The following is a 17,663-nucleotide window of genomic DNA, read 5'->3' on the forward strand; positions in this document are numbered from 1 at the left end:
GCTAGACACACTGTATAGTACTAGTAGCTAGACACACTGTGTAGTACTAGTAGCTAGACACGCTGTGTAGTACTAGTAGCTAGACACACTGTGTAGTACTAGTAGCTAGACTCACTGTGTAGTACTAGTAGCTAGACACACTGTGTAGTACTAGTAGCTAGACACGCTGTGTAGTACTAGTAGCTAGACACGCTGTGTAGTACTAGTAGCTAGACACACTGTGTAGTACTAGTAGCTAGACACGCTGTGTAGTACTAGTAGATAGACACACTGTGTAGTACTAGTAGCTAGACACTGTAGTACTAGTAGCTAGACACGCTGTGTAGTACTAGTAGCTAGACACGCTGTGTAGTACTAGTAGCTAGACACACTGTGTAGTACTAGTAGCTAGACACACTGTGTAGTACTAGTAGCTAGACACGCTGTGTAGTACTAGTAGCTAGACACGCTGTGTAGTACTAGTAGCTACACACTGTGTAGTACTAGTTGCTAGACACGCTGTGTAGTACTAGTAGCTAGACACGCTGTGTAGTACTAGTAGCTAGACACGCTGTGTAGTACTAGTAGCTAGACACACTGTTGTAGTACTAGTAGCTAGACACTGTAGTACTAGTAGCTAGACACGCTGTGTAGTACTAGTAGCTAGACACGCTGTGTAGTACTAGTAGCTAGACACGCTGTGTAGTACTTGTAGCTAGACACGCTGTGTAGTACTAGTAGCTAGACACTGTGTAGTACTTGTAGCTAGACACTGTGTACTACTTGTAGCTAGACACGCTGTGTAGTACTAGTAGCTAGACACACTGTTGTAGTACTAGTAGCTAGACACACTGTGTAGTACTAGTAGCTAGACACGCTGTGTAGTACTAGTAGCTAGACACGCTGTGTAGTACTTGTAGCTAGACACGATGTGTAGTACTAGTAGCTAGACACTGTGTAGTACTTGTAGCTAGACACTGTGTACTACTTGTAGCTAGACACGCTGTGTACTACTAGTAGCTAGACACGCTGTGTAGTACTAGTAGCTAGACACACTGTTGTAGTACTAGTAGCTAGACACGCTGTGTAGTACTAGTAGCTAGACACGCTGTGTAGTACTAGTAGCTAGACACGCTGTGTAGTACTTGTAGCTAGACACGCTGTGTAGTACTAGTAGCTAGACACTGTGTAGTACTTGTAGCTAGACACTGTGTACTACTTGTAGCTAGACACGCTGTGTAGTACTAGTAGCTAGACACACTGTTGTAGTACTAGTAGCTAGACACACTGTGTAGTACTAGTAGCTAGACACGCTGTGTAGTACTAGTAGCTAGACACGCTGTGTAGTACTTGTAGCTAGACACTGTAGTACTAGTAGCTAGACACGCTGTGTAGTACTAGTAGCTAGACACGCTGTGTAGTACTAGTAGCTAGACACGCTGTGTAGTACTTGTAGCTAGACACGCTGTGTAGTACTAGTAGCTAGACACTGTGTAGTACTTGTAGCTAGACACTGTGTACTACTTGTAGCTAGACACGCTGTGTAGTACTAGTAGCTAGACACACTGTTGTAGTACTAGTAGCTAGACACACTGTGTAGTACTAGTAGCTAGACACGCTGTGTAGTACTAGTAGCTAGACACGCTGTGTAGTACTTGTAGCTAGACACGATGTGTAGTACTAGTAGCTAGACACTGTGTAGTACTTGTAGCTAGCAGTGACGGGATTCGAATAGATACGTTGATTTACACACGTGCACAAGCGTTATCATTAATGTACACTGCGCTAATTTTAAACAAATGATTTTGCTACCAATATTATGATTCATAATTAGGCTTTTGGATTGGGTCGTCGTGTACCCTTCTCATGACCCAGACCAGATAGTGTTTTAACTCGAGATCTAAGCTCCTGTTGACCACCTGATGATGCTGGATGTGATCTCTAGTGAGTAATCGCTCGAGATCTGAGCTCCTGTTAACCCCCTGGCGATGCTGGAAACACGCTGTTACCAGAAGTGATGATCGCCCCGGTTGTCGAGTCAAAGAACGGATCGGCAGCCGAAGGATGGAACACTCATGGAAATGATGTTCACGGTGGATATGAGTGCCGGTGTTAGACCGGACTGTTAGAAGCTAGCTTTTTTTAGGAGGAAAATCTATGAATAATCAATGATGATAATGATGATGGTGGTGGTAAGGACGATGATCTACAACGTATCTCACACTTGTTACGCCATCACCATGGATTTGTCCCACGCGCGAGCGCCTGACGTCTTAAGCGGGGAATTCACAAATGAAATGAAGTTGCATATGACAACCAATGTCATTCCACTTGCCATCGGGATATATATTCACACAGTCCTCATCGCCACCCCAACTATTGGGTTCACCCGAAGCAAAGTTTCTATACCACCCGAGCCTGGATCCATCCGAGAACACGAAATTATTTTCAAGCTGAATGTCATTCAGGCCAATGAAAGCGAGGTCGCCTCTAACGACCTGCTGGATTCTAGCATTCTGAATGGCGTTCTTGGGCATGGCCAGGACACCGCCGTGATTTGCGCACTGCTGCCTGGCACTGTGGTAGTTGGATGGATTGGTGAACAGCCGGTAGATCTTGTCTGAGCGTCACCATGAAGAGTGGCCAGGAGAAACCAGGATTCCGTCATCGCCGTCGTGTAGGAGGGGTGGGGAGGAGGGCAGAGAGAGACGTCAGCGGTGTAGAAGACATGCAACTGGAAATCACTTGTAACACTCTGTTCGTACGTCTGTCTGTAACATTCAATGTATATGCTATGGAGAAAGGGCCATTGTCCGCATTAACTGTCGACTGTCCTTGTAATGCCACACGGTGCTCTTCGCAAACGGGTCAAGTTTTATTTTTTAATTTTTTTGGTAATGAGGGGTCACAGATTTTCGCAAAAGAAGATTTAAAAATTGTATGGCAATTTGATACCAATAAAAAATAAATTGTACCGAATTGATCAAATGATTCCCCACAGCAACTTGAATGCAAAACTAAGCAGAGTCGAAAGCAACGTCGCCAAAAACCCTTCCTGCGTAGCGAATCGATGACGTCAATGCCTGTGACGTGATGCCGTCAATAGTCGTGTCACCATCATTTACCGGCATCTTGTTCTACGGCTTTCATCGTTAACCATCGTCGGTAATTATTTAAACACATTTGAAAATCGTTGCCTGACCCAAGGGTATGTTAGATTTGTATGAATTGATCATAACGCCACGAATTCAACCGTGTTTTTTTGTTGTTGGCCAGTGTCAGTAACTTGGCAGTTATCGTTTCCAATGTTATATGTCCTCTTGAATCGTGGTGGTAAAGTATGGCCTACCAAGCACCATAGCCAATATGGGGTGTAACAGAAGTTTTCACCCAGCAGTGGAAGGCAAAGTTCCGTAAAAAATAGTATTTACATATATAGGCTTCTACGATCACTATTATGATTCATAATTTGTTTGGATTGGATTGTCGTGTCAATTGCGACATTATAGGGTCAATCGTGACAATGTCAATTGTGACATTACAGCTGCGCGATCTAACCTCCCACGCTACATGTTGGTTAATTATGAATCAAAATCGCTGTAAACAATAGTTTATATTTCTCCACACCGGAGGAGAGGGGGGGCAGGGAAGACTTTGCAGGAGTGCGCATTTACCCGTCCATCGACTGCGTTACCTCTCACTCACTTTTTGGCAGGTGCTGCCTGGTTCCCTTGAGTGAGTCTATCTGCGACTGGAGTGAGGCGAACTGTGCATTGAAGTTGCAGTTGCACGGGGCTCCTGGTAAAGAAATGCATGCCGCTTCAGTAATGTCCTTTTTTTTTTAAAGGTGCATTTACATGCACATATTTCAATGCGCCGCCGTGTATGGAAAGCAGGAAATGAAGAGAACCTGCAGGGTAAACAGCCAGAACTAGGCCAGTTTGAAGAGGTTGGTTTTAAAGACAGACTTCAAAATACATCTAACGATACTGATTATGTTCGGACCAATAGCAAATCGTTCCAAAGCCTGGGAGCTGCACATTGGCAAACGCCCCATCACTCCAGGAAGAGTGCCTTGATCTCAAAGTCCTTAGAAGAAGTTCGATCCGAAGGTCTCAGGGACTTCGTTTGAGAATAAACGTGGATGAGTTCCTGCAGATAGTGTGGGGCTAACCCGTAAAAAGCGGTGTAGGTCATCAGCAAGATCATATAGTCGAATCGGTACTTGACTTGTCGCCAATATAAAGACAAGAGAGCATGTGTGTGATGTGCTTGCGAAACGGTGTTGCGTGTAAGCACTCTGGCAGCTGCGTTGTAACATTCTTACCCGCCCCAACTGGACATGTGTGAAAAATAGCTTTATAGCTCATCGGATTCCGAACAGTAACTCATTAAAGTAATGGCATCGGATTACGCGTCGCACTCCACTTGATGATCACGCTATCAGCGTCACAGCACCGAGATAGAAACGATCCACTTATTATCTTTCAAAAGGCCTGTAGAAGCATGCATCGCAGAGCTATTTCTCAGTTCCCTTCAAGCAAAACTTTCCCTAATGGCCCTGCAACAAAGAATACTGTTCATTGCATGCATGACTTTCATTTTATTATTATTATTATCTGAATTAAGAACCAATCTATTGTGATGGGTTTTTCGTGGTATGCAATCATTTGGAGTGGAAGATGGCAGCCTTCACACGGTCCACTCAGTTGAGTGAGAAATCACGACGAATGCCATTGACATGGCGACTGAACCTCGATCATCGATCTCTCCAGTCTCTAGAGCAACAACACAAGCCAAGCCAACGGCCCTCTTCAGGGCCAAACAGCATGCCACGTAGGCCCTGGGACATCTCCTGGGCGAAGTACGAGTATCTAGCTAACATAATGAACACCCACGTAACATTTATGTACTGACGCTCCAAGAAAATCCCTACATGCCATTTGCTACCAAATCCAACCTCACGATGAGCAATTACCACCCGAAATATGGCCTGGCCACATCCGTGGAGAACACCATCACAGCGTGCTATGCCTTCCCAACAACTGAAAAATATGCCACCTACACCACCAGCATCAAGATAGAGTAACTGCACATCACCAACGTGTACAAAGCCCTGACCCAATTACTCAAAATGGCTAAAGTCAGCGATCCCAAGTGCACCAATTCCAGCCCTATACGTTGGCGACTTTAACAGCCAATATACTATGTGGGACCATGCAGTAAATCGCGCCGACGGTGGAGACCTCACCGACTGGATGTCTGCCGAAGATCTGCACATGATTTTCGATCCCAAGCAGCAAACAACTTTCCACTCTGCTTGCTGGCAATGCAATTTAAATCCGGTCTCCCCAGAAGTCAAAATAGGCCCATCATCAACCACATGGGCATCGAAATCTCCATAATTCTGTCAAAACGATTACCAAGGTGGAACCTGGTCAAAACTAACCGGCACTACTGTGAGGATGGTGTATAAAAGAGTAGTGAGTCGAATTCCAACGACACCAGAATGTTATCACCTTTTTGTTGACCTCCATACTGCAGCTGCATCTGGAATGAATCCACTCCCTGCTGGACAAAAGAGACGCAGGACCAACTCCAACAGTACATCAAATCGAGCAGTCCACAGGTTGGAAGGGCCTGCTAGAGTCTTTAGACTCAGCCAGATATCAGCCAGAGTGCATAGAAGGCCTGGACTTCACACACAGCTAGCATGCCTGGGCCCTACTGTGACATCTGGGAGCTGCTAAAAGAATACCAGACCGGAAGAGTTCTGCCCAAATATATAGCCTCCAAACTAGTGGCAAACAGAACAGGACCGCTCAAGAAAACATCAAGCAAGAGATCCATCGTAAATTACATCAGACATTGCCCTCAATTTCTTCACAAGACCCTACCACCATCACCACAGAGGAAGTGAGGGAAGGTCTGCCTGAAATTACGAAAGTAAGGCTGCTGGAAGAGATGGTATTCCCCCAGAATTCCTTCATCACTTAGGCCCTGGAGCACACCAAAGGCTGGAAAACATGAATACCAAAAGCATTCAAACTGGATGCATGCCAAAAACATGTTGTAAGGCAATGGTGATTGCAATACCCAAAACGGGAAAGCCAATTGATGACCCGGGAATCTATAGGCCATTATCGTGTCTGTTGCATGACCTATAAACTCTTGGAACGTATCATCCTGTGGAGAATCAGTCTCCTCGTTGAGCCGGTCATCACTGAAGAACAAGCGAGATTCCGGCCTGGACATAGCTACTGTGACAAAGTCTTGGTCTTTGTGATGCACATCGAGGCCCAATTCCAAAAGAAATCAAAGACCGGCACAGCCTTTGTGAACTTGCCATCAGCCTACGGCACAATCTGAATTAAGGATTTGATGTTGAAGCTCGCAAGGACCATTTATTGCCATGAAACAATATGCCTGATATGGACAATGCTGATAAATAGGCAACTGCGTGCTTATTTGGGTGACAAAGCCAGCTCACGCTGGTTCCTCAACAATAGATTGCCACAAGGTTCAGTACTCACACCAACTCTCTTCAGTGTCTACACTAGTGTAGTAGGTTCCAGGAGACTTGGACGACGTAGTTGGAGGCACCCTTATTTATTAAGCACAAAGTACATAACAGGCCGAGATGTACAACACTCGAAGGGGTATCGGCCCCTTCACCCGTCTAACAGGGAGATCAACAATCTATGTCACAGCTAGCCTACTCCTAGGTCCTCCACTGCAGGGCTAGGGGAGTCTAGCTAACCCATCTCTGGTTAAGCTGGGATTACGGCACCCTGAGTCCCCAGACCGGCTCTTACAAGAGCATCGGCTCTGGGCTCTTGGGGCCACGCCACTGGCTTGCCCTGGTCGGTCCTGAGAAGGACAGCGATCCAGGGGAGTCCCAGGGCCTATCTAGCAGGTCTTCTTGCTTCGCTGGTTAAGGCTGAACACTGAACCCCGAGCCCTCCGGCTCACCGCCTTATATAGCAACTCCCCCACTGAGGGGTGGGGCCGTGGGGGATCCCAGCGCCGTGTTAGCCCCCCAGGCTAAACGGTGCGGACGTGGATGTAAGCACCTCTCGGCGTACGGGCATAACCACGCCCAGTGTGTTTGTTTTCCCTCCGTAACACCTCTACACTAGTGACATGTTACCAAGCAGATGACGCAAATTTGAAAATACGGATGGCTTTGCCCTGGCAACTCAAACAGCCACTTTTAACGATATCGAATCTTACTCTGAACTAAGACATAATCACCTCTCATCAAGATGGATTTCATCTTGATAATAAGATCGCCAAACACAGTCTGACAGTGACCTTCTGTGGCAACACTGTGCGACACTACCCCACTCTAACCTCTCCCGGAGTGAAGCTGGACCACACACTAACAATCCATGACCGCCTGCAAAACGGTAGTCACCAAGACCATAAAAGGGTCAAATTGGCTAAGAAACTGGCAAGCATAAGCTAGGGAGCGTCAGCACCATTGCTACGGACATCAATTATGGCCTTTGTGCACTCCGTAGCTGAATACTCGGCAGCAGTATGGAGCAGAAGCAGTCACACTCGACTTGTTGATGTAGTTTATCACTGGAACCCTCAAGAAGATCCCAACACCCTGGCTGCCCGTACTATGACACATCTCTCCCCCACCCATCCACCGCAACGCTGCAACCCGCCGATAAATCGTGCGAATCCAGGAAAACAGTCACCTTTCCATTCTTAAGGATCTCAATAACGTCCCACGTCATTGCTTGAAGTTAAGCAAGCACCTTTGAACCCATGCACTTAACTTTCAACAATGCTAGTTCAACCCCGATGAAGCTTGGAGAGATTAATGGAGTTCAAAATAACTCACAAACAACGCAGAAGATCCCTGGGTTTGGTTTTCCACGGGGCTCATGACCCAGCCTAAGCTATGTATGCAAAAACCATTGCAGATGCGGACACCTGATGCACAAATGAAAAATTTAACATTCTCCAGTGTGCGACTGTGGGTATCCAGAACAGACCAATACAACATACAATGTCCGATCCATATATATGATGGAGACATCAAAGGGAAGCAATCCGCTGCTCCTGATGCAGTTGTCCGACTTGACAACCTGAATGTTGAATTGTAGTTGTTGCTCCGCATACACATCAGCAGCCATACCAAAGCAGAAGATTCGAAATTGGGCTAAAACCAATTGATTCACTACATTCGAGCACCCAGTTTACGTAGCTACCTGGATTTGAACGCATATCCCTAGTGATGCCAGCTCAGCACTCTGACGTCTGAGCCACGTGCTCACATTGTAGGTTTTACTTTAATCATCTGTAGATGGGATGTGGATGCCTGATTTAATTAAACCCTCGACAAGGATTGAAAACTACCACCTTTACATTTTGTAAATCAGTCACATCTGTCACAAGGACGCGCATCAAAATAAGCACCTGCATGAGAACTGGGACCGGAAGTCGGCATGAAGGACAGCTGGATGAACTCACCTACCCACACACTCTCTCACTCACTCACCTACTCACCTACTGACTCACCTACTCACCCACCCACTCACCTACTCAATTACTGGCTCACCTACTCATCCACTTACTCAGCTAATCGCCCACCCACTCACCTACTCACCCACCCACTCAAATACTCACGTTCCCACTCACTCACCTACTCACCGACCCACTCACTCACTCACTGACTCACGTTACCACTCACTCACCTACTCACCCACTCTCCTACTTAGCAGTCCATCTGCCTGGAAATAACCTACACACTCACTCACCTACTCAACCCGCCCACTCACCTACTCAGTGGTCTATCGGCCTGTAACTCACTGCCACTGCACGATGTTCGAAACTCTTCACAGATATTGAACATGCCAGACAGAGCTTGCGATGTATGAAGACTGCACACTCGGTATAACCTGGGTTATAAGAATTGGCGCGTTTATAAATGCACGTAATTGCTTAAATGTACATTAATAAAATACATGAGAATCATGGCTGAGCGAATGAAGCCTTTTCAGCTCAGTGGATTAAGAACGGCTGGGATTATGCATGTACAGTGGGTAATAATTGACGGGGAACTTCTTGTGAGGCAACACGATATTTATTTGGTTCTATTATACAAGGTCCCTAACACAAAGGGGTAGCGGCCCCTTTACCCGATACCTGGAGAGGTATGGCCTCCGGACTGCACGGACCCTAGCACTGGGAATCCCGGTAACCTTCCGTCCTCCGACTGGGGTCCTAGGAGAGGCTATGCTGACCCGACCGTACCAGGTCTTCGGGTCCTGACCACTTGCCTCACTGAGCTCCGGCCCTTAGAAGGACGGCAGAGCTTGGGGTCCAGGGTCCTAACTTCAGCCCAGGTCTTCAGTCTTCGGCTTGAAGATGACTGAGCCAGACCCTTGAGAGGTCCGCCTTATATACTGGTTCGTGGCTTGCTCCACCCTAGCCACACCTCCCTTCCAGAACTTTCTGGAAGGTGCATTATCCCCCGGTCCCCCCTTTCGGGGTCCAGGGAATGTGTCCCAGGATCCGCTTCCCATGGATTGTCGTTGGCCCCTTTGGGCAATGGTCATTAACACTGGCGTGATAGCGCTTCCGCCCCCTATTGACGAGAAGGAGGAGCTACCAGCCAACAGGGTGGTGAGTGCCGAGTAACCCCCTACACATGTATATGTATTTTAATTTTGCTATCAATACAGGAGCGCTGGAAGCTTCGGTTTGGTACAGTGCCACGTGTAGTCTCAGCACTGCCCCTAGACCCAACACTGCCCACAGACTCAACACTACCCAGAGACTCAACATTGCCCCCTCCTTAACCTCGTGCTGTTCCTCTCTCTAGCCTTACCTCTTCTACACTGCCCATTCTCTCCCCCATCCTCGCCACCTCCACTCCTTCCCGTCCCTCCCCTACCCAAATCCTGCACGCCCACCATCATATTTCATCCCTTGCACGCTCCTACCATCTAAAGTCATTCTGTTCTGTTTCACTGTTTTGTAAGCTATGTGAGTGAAGGCACTCCATATGCAAATACAGACAACTCGGTGGGATTGTCCTACCAGGTGGTCCAGGCGGGCCTTGCACCCCAGGTGTCCCAGGAATTCCTTGGTCTCCTTTCTCTCCAGCCACACCTAGACGGACAAAGACAAAGATCCCCCATGTAGCCTTAACAAACTGTTGGGGCAAGTGCTGTTAGCGAGTAGCAGAAACCATGATGGCTGGCACGGCACACAAGGGGGTGGTTTGCCAGTACCATGCCTGGCCGCCTTTGTCTCCCCAGTGGCGATGTTTACTACACACCGCAGCAGGTACTCGTTTTAGGCTGAACCGACCTAGGGGAGACCCAAGACCGATTCAGATGTTCGTCACTGGTGTTGGCTATGAGCGGGAATGGAACTCGGTTTGCCAGGTTCGGAAAACAAGGCACTAACCACTGCACTACCGCTCCCCATGGACACATTTTGGGGAGACGTCGTGTTTATTTTATTGTCCATCCCCCGCACCTCCGATTAGCCCGGTCGGCTACGTACCGTGCAAAAGAAGTTCAAAATACATACACTATACACTACACTACGATACGCTCCACTGTCCACTACATTATACAGTACACTATTATATACTACCCTAATATACACTACACTAAACACTACACTATACACTGCATTATACACTACTATATACTGAACTACTATGCACTATATTCTTTAGGTCTTTTGGTAAAGTCACGTACCGAAAGACCCAAAGAATCACGTAGATAGGTTCATAGAAAATGAAATAATTATTTGAACCTATTTACTTTAATTTGCAGTCACAAAAGCTTTAAGTCAATATTTACTATATATTACATTACTATACACTACATTACTATACACTACATTACTTTATACTACACTATGCACTGCATTACTGTACACTACACGACTGTACACTGCACTACTATGCACTACACTACCATACATTACTACATTACTATACATTACACTACTATACACTATACACTACACGAGTTCATCATCCGTACGCACGTATTAAGGATCTCAGACACTCCTTCGTGCCTCTGCCTTTTGCCTCCCATTGCCACGGTGGCTCGGAGATATTAACCACCTCCTCTGGTGTACAGGAGGTCGTGGGTTCGATCCCGACCCGGACACCTGCTCTATATTTGGAGTTTGCGGGTTCTGCCCATGGGCGCGTGGATTTTTCTGTGGGTCCTCCGGTGTTTCGCTCGACATTCAGAATCACAATCACGCGTTTAGAGCACTTATTTGCTATACATGTCCACGTTGAGCAATCATTTTTGATAGCCAGGTCGTTTCTGAAAAAGAGCTGTATAGTTCAGTGAGCCTTACCTGCTTAAACAAAAATATAGTTTGGTTTAACCTGTAATGGTTGGCACCACGATGTACTTGTCGGAGCAGAGTTTCTTGTTGGCCTTTTCCAGCGGGCCCACGGAGGAGAGGGCTCCGGTGGCAGCCACCAAGCCGAAGAGGATGGCGGCGGTGAGTCGGACGAGGGTTGCCATCGTCATCTCTCCAGAGTCAAATCTGTGACTGCCGAGAAGAACAAAAACCCATAATCACCCGACAAGTTTCCCCTCTCCCTACGCACTGCGCGGGCCATGGGGATTATCTCTCCGTAAATATGTCTATGTGTGTAAGGTGAACATCTTTCGCACCGTACGTACCCAATTGCGCTAATCGGAGGCGCTTTTTCGTGTTCCACAACGGCCGCTTCTCCAGTGATGACAATCCGATGGCGCGTGCTACATTTTTTATAGTCAAAATATTTGAATCAATTTGAATAATTTTCCATGGCGGGGCGGGGGGAGGGGTTAAATTTGTAATTATTTTCATAAAGGCGGCCGTTTCATGCAAATTCAGTCACACCTAGAGATTTTTATTTATCTCGCGCGATGAGGGCAAAAAGAGACAAACAGAAAAAGAAAAAAACGCATTTTATATGATTGCTGTTGAAAAAAGAAAGCAAAATTAAACCCCGCACCTTGAGATGTGGCGCTGTGTGTGTGTGGTCGTTGCACGGGGCGATGGCTCAGTGGTTAGGGCCCTGGGCTGCGCTAGGAACGCGGCAGAGACCCAATTTCGAGTCCCGCTGACAGTTCCACATGCAGAATCAACATCACGCCTTTATAGTGTTTGGCCTTAATAGTGTTTGGCCGCTATAAATGTGCACATCGTGATGGTAGATATAATTTGTTAAAGTCAGGTCAATCGAAGTTTCTCGTCATGGATTTTGCATGTTGGCAGCTCTTTTTACTTATTTTGCATGAAGGCAATGAGCGCCCGCATTCTTGTGAGGTTAACGACGGAGGAAGGGAACACCGTTGAGGGATGCAAAGCAGATGTTGAGGTCCTTCTTTCGTGCCCCTGCTCACGGTTGAAATCAAGCTGTCATGTAGAACGAGGGATACAAATCAATCGAGAACTTGGGCGAGTCAAGTCAAGTTAAACATTTTCTTTTGCTTAAAAACACGCGGTTTTGCGTCTTTCCGGCACAATTGTACGACTACTCAGAGCACCATCATTACATTCATGCTGCACCCATAATCATAGACCTGTCTATACAATGAGAAAACAATACATACTGCACTTTATTGAAAAAGGTAAGATATGTCACGTTGACTGTTTTTCCCGTCAATATTATGTCAATATGTCAATATGATGAAGTTTTTGGCTGCTGCTATAAATTTCCATGTGATTAGCCACTTTCTTGAGCTATCATTTGTGACAGCAAGGTCACTTCTGAAAAAGTGCTGCAGAGCTCAGCGGGCCATACCTGGTCAAATAAGAAAATGTTCACAGTTTTACGTCGCTTACATCAGGATGTCTAAATGTAGCTAATAAAAACCCACTGAATGTCTAGATGTGGCTCATATAATTGATTACATTTTATTTTGCGTCATTCATGCCAATTGCATCTCACAACGAAATACAATAATCATATACTGTAAATAATAATTGCATGCCAAATATAATTATATTACATAATTATTACGTTTATAATTTAGTAGAAATAATTGCGTATACAATATGTAAAAGTGTGTAAATATGTGGAAATATGTTAGTGCAAAGCGCGTTAAGTTAACTATTTAACATAACATTACAGAGTTTCAAGAAAAAACTAAAACTATTCTTCTTCCACGCGTTTGTCCCACTCATGTGGGATCCGCTGTCGTTGCCAACCTTCTCCAAGCAGCCCTGTCCGGCGCCATCTCTCTTTCTGCTCCTCGGGCCACCATGGCCGATCGCACCACATCGCCCCACCTCGTCTTCTGCCTTCCTCCTTATTTATTTCCTTCCACTTACATCACTTGCACCTTCTGGTCCACATAGTTTTCCTGTAGTCTCTCCACATGACCGAACCACAACAGCCTTTTCTCTATTTTCTTCTTTGTGATTTCTACCACATTGAGTCTTCCTCTCACTTCTTCATTTCTCACCCTGTCCTTCCTTGTTAAATCCAACATCCACAGCAACATCCTCATCTCTGTGACTGCCATAGCTTGGTCCTCCCTCTTTCTTGGGCCCCAGCACTCGGCCCCATGCAACAGCACCGGCCTCACCGCAGTATTGTACACTTTTACCTTCAACCAAACTGGGACCCTCTTATCACACACCACACCAGTCATGTCTCGCCATTTCAGCCATCCAGCCCTTGTTCTCATCTCTCTTTCTAGTGATCCATCAGCACACATCGTTTCAGCCAGGTAATTGAACTCGTTCATTTTATCAACTGTTCACTTCCAATTTACAATTCTCCTGCATGATTTCCACTGAAATTTGGCACCGTATAATCAGTCTTTGTCCGACTAATCCTCAACCAACTCCTTTCAATATTATTAAACCCATATCTGAAATCATCTTCCACTACCCCTCTGCTTTCATCGCATAGCACAATGTCGTCTGCAAACAGCATACACCAGTGGGGCTCCCTCTGAATATCTCTCGTTACTGTGCCCAGCACCAGAATGAACAGGAAGGGCTCAGGGCAGAACCTTGCTTCACTCTCGCTTTGATTTGAAAGCTCTAAGACACTGCACAACTGTTTCGCGCGTGCATTTTTCCTCCTTCATATCCTGAATCAGTCGGACATATACCTCAATAATACCTATTCTTATCATACACCACCAGATGAGCTCTCGAGGCACCCTGCTGTACGCTTTCTCTACATCAATAAACACCATATAAACTTCTCCATCATTACTTTCAGTCCAAAGATTGAAGCCACTATGGTCTGAATCCAAACTGACTCTTGCCAATATCCACCATCTTTATGAGTCTCTTTTCTATGATAATTTCCCAGAGTTTCATTGTGTGACTCATCAATGCTATTCCTCTGTAGTTCCCATACTCTTGTACATCACTTTTCTCTTTAAAGATGGGAACCATAGTACTCTCTCTCTCTCTCTCTCCACGCATCCGGCATTTTCTTCTCCATCGAGATTTTCCCAAACAGCCCCATCAATGTTTGAACATCCGTTTCTCCCATTAAATTAAACACATAAATTAGAATCTCATATTGCCCCACTGCCTTTTGATGTTTCATGCTCCCCAGAGATTCCACTACCTCTTCTCTGGTTGTAGTATCTGCAACTACTTCAAATCTTTGATCTCCCTCAACCATTTTGCGTCTTGGGATTTCCACATTCAGAAACGTCTTAAAGTACTCTTTCCATTTCTATCTAACCTTTATCTCATCCAAAATTGGTCGTCATTCACTGTTATTAATGAGATTGACATGGTCAAAGTGCCTGGTCTTACTCTCTATGGCTCTTGCCAAACAGTATAGCATCTTCTCGCCTTCTTTGCTGTCAAGCTTCTGGTAGAGTTGTGCAAATGCTGTTGTTTTGCAATTGCTACCACGTTCTTCTTGCTGTCAGGTATTCATCCAGATGGTCCTTCTTTCTCGTGTTCTGCCACTTATTAAACTTGGCCTTTTTCTCTAGCTGTTTTTTGCACTTCATTACTCTACCACCATCTTTCCTTCTGTTATGTCTGTCTTTATTTTCTCACTCCCATTGTACGACCTGCTGCTTTCAATATTCCACTCACCAGTTGTTCCCATATGTAATTCACGATCCCCCTACGCCTTACGCTTTTAAAAATTTCCATAGCTTGTGTGCGCAAGTTTCTTTCTCATTATTTAGTCGCCACCACTTCACCCTGCTACAGTTCTTTTGCCTCACCTCCCTCTTCCTAACTCTTTTCACTATGCAATCTGCCACTAGTAGTCTATGTTGTCAAGTCACACACTCTCCAGGGATCACTTTGCAGTTCTTCACTCCTTGCAGGTGCATCCTCCTCACCAAAATAAAATCTCTCTGGCTCGTAACCCCTTCACTCTGGTAATTCATCAAATGTCCCTCAAGCTTCTGGAAGTAGATTTTCACCACTGCAAGATAATTTGCCTGGGCAATTCGAAGAATGTCCTCTCCTTCCCCATTCCTACTACCATATCCCCATCCTCCATGGTTCCTTTCATATCCGTCCTTACCTCTTCCCACTCTTCCATTTAAGGCTGCGCCCATCACCACTGCTTCATCTACCAGTAAGCTCTGACATTCTGCTACCTGTCCACAAGTTTAATCAAATAAATTTAAACTCGAGATTTTAAATGATGCAGGTCGAATCTGTTGGACACATTGCAACAACTGGTGGGGGTTGCAAGCGCCGCGGAGACGGAGTGGTGAAATCGGATCATACTCACATGAGAGCTGTATGTATGTTGAACTTATTTTGCACCGTATGTAGCCAGCTGTGTTAATCGGAGTTGGCAGGGTCTCTTAGAATCCTTCATCTGTGAGTGAACATATCAAGGATGACGATGACGATGATTATCTATATATATAAAATCGCGAATCTGTCTGTCTGTCTGTGTGTCTGTGTGTCTCCGGACCATACGCACTTTCATTGGACGCCGGTTGCCCCTGCCAACGGCTAGCGACGCCTTCGCCGCTTTCATTGGACCTGGCAACGGCTAGCGACGCCTTTGCTAAGGGCTGCACTTTCATTGGACGGCGGTTGCCCCTGCCAACGGCTAGCCACGCCTTCACCACTTTCATAGGCTCCGTAAATAATTAAATAATAGCCATTACACAGTATTGTTGGAGCGCTGAGGGGGGGGGGAAGGAACGCCACCCGTACCCTGCCTCTGCCAGGTGCTCAATTTTGGCGAGGCCGCAGGCTCTGCACGCTACTAGGCCTCAACGCCCACCACGCCACTCTGAGGTAAATTCATCAAAGTTTTTCGTACTCTTCACTCCACCCCCACCACAATGTGTGCAATTAATATTACTTTTAAACCCAACGCGCCAACAATCGATTACTTAAATGTTCACTGTACAAATAGTCATTAAGCTGGGTCAGCGTACTGCCAGTCTATCATGTAGACTGTAGCCTGCTTATTAAGCTCGGTGAGCGTACTGCCACTCTATCATGTACACTCTAGCCTGCTTATGAAGCTGAGTGCGTGTACTGGCAGTCTATAATGTGGACTGTTGCCTGTTTATTATAATCGATTCTTTATATGTTCTTTGTACAAATAGTCATTAAGCTGGTTGAGCGCCCCCAGTTCGATTCCAACTCACGCCCACCACCGCTGACGATTATTTGAAACGGACCTGGGCCTCCCCTAGGTCGACTCAGCCTCAAACGCGTAACTGCTGTCGTGTGTGAACATCGTCACTGGGGAGACAAAGGCGGCCGGGCATCGTGGATCCAAGTCCCGGGCGAAGCCGGGTCATGTCTATGTGTGTATGTGTTTATGTGTATGTCTGTGTGTCTGTATGTATGTGTGTATGTATGTGTGTGTATGTGTTTGTGTGTATGTGTGTGTGTATGTATGTGCGTTTTTTTGTATGTCTTTATGTGTATGTCTGCGTGTCTGTATGTATGTGTGTATGTACGCGTGTGCATGTGTTTGTGTGTATGTATGTGTGTGTCTATGTATGTGTGTATGTGTTTCTGTGTATGTATGTGTGTGTATGTATGTGTGTTATGTGTGTGTCTGTGTGTCTGCATGTATGTGTGTGTGTATTGTGTATGTGTTTGTATGTGTTTGTGTGTTTACGCTCGCATTACACAAATGTGTTGCAGGTCTAAGGCGTTCCTTGCGCAGCATTGCCGCTCCCTGAAAGTCGTGTGTGTCTGCAGCAAGCGCGTGTATGTGTACCTATGGACGCGCGCGCGTGTGTTGTGTAGGGGGAACGGTAGTGTAGTGCTTAGCGTGCTGTCTTTGTCTGTGTGTCTGTGTGTGTGTGTCTGTATGGGGAGCGGTGGTGTAGCGGTTAGCGCGCTGCGCTATGAACCTGGCGACCCGGGTTCGATTCCCGCTCACGGCTAACACCAGTGACGATTATCTGAACCGGTCCTGGGCCTCCCCTAGGTCGACTCAGCCTTAAATGAGTACCTGGTGCGGTGTGTAAACATCGCCGCTAGGGAGACAAAGGCGGTCGGGCGTGGTGCTGGCCACCCACCCCCTCGTGTACCGTTCCGGCCTTCATAGGTGCTCGCTAACAGCACTTGCCCCTACAGTCTGTTCAGGCTATACGGGGGATCTTTGATCGTTGTGTGTCTGTGTGTGTGCGTGTGTGGTGTGTGGGGAGCGGTAGTGTACTGCTTAGCGTGCTGTCTGTGTGTCTGTGTGTGTGTGTCTGTCTGTGTGTGTG

The 17,663-nt window shown here is 46.4% G+C and overlaps 1 pseudogene; it reads right to left on the minus strand.

Moving 5' to 3' along the window:
- Window positions 1-2,252: 2,252 nt before the first annotated feature.
- LOC133348686 (collectin-11-like) lies at window positions 2,253-11,599 on the minus strand (annotated as a pseudogene).
- Between the last annotated feature and the right edge of the window lie 6,064 nt (window positions 11,600-17,663).

Source organism: Lethenteron reissneri, chromosome 27 (assembly GCF_015708825.2).
Source record: "Lethenteron reissneri isolate LAM-NWPU_2019-01 chromosome 27, ASM1570882v1, whole genome shotgun sequence".
Lineage (NCBI taxonomy): Eukaryota > Metazoa > Chordata > Hyperoartia > Petromyzontiformes > Petromyzontidae > Lethenteron > Lethenteron reissneri.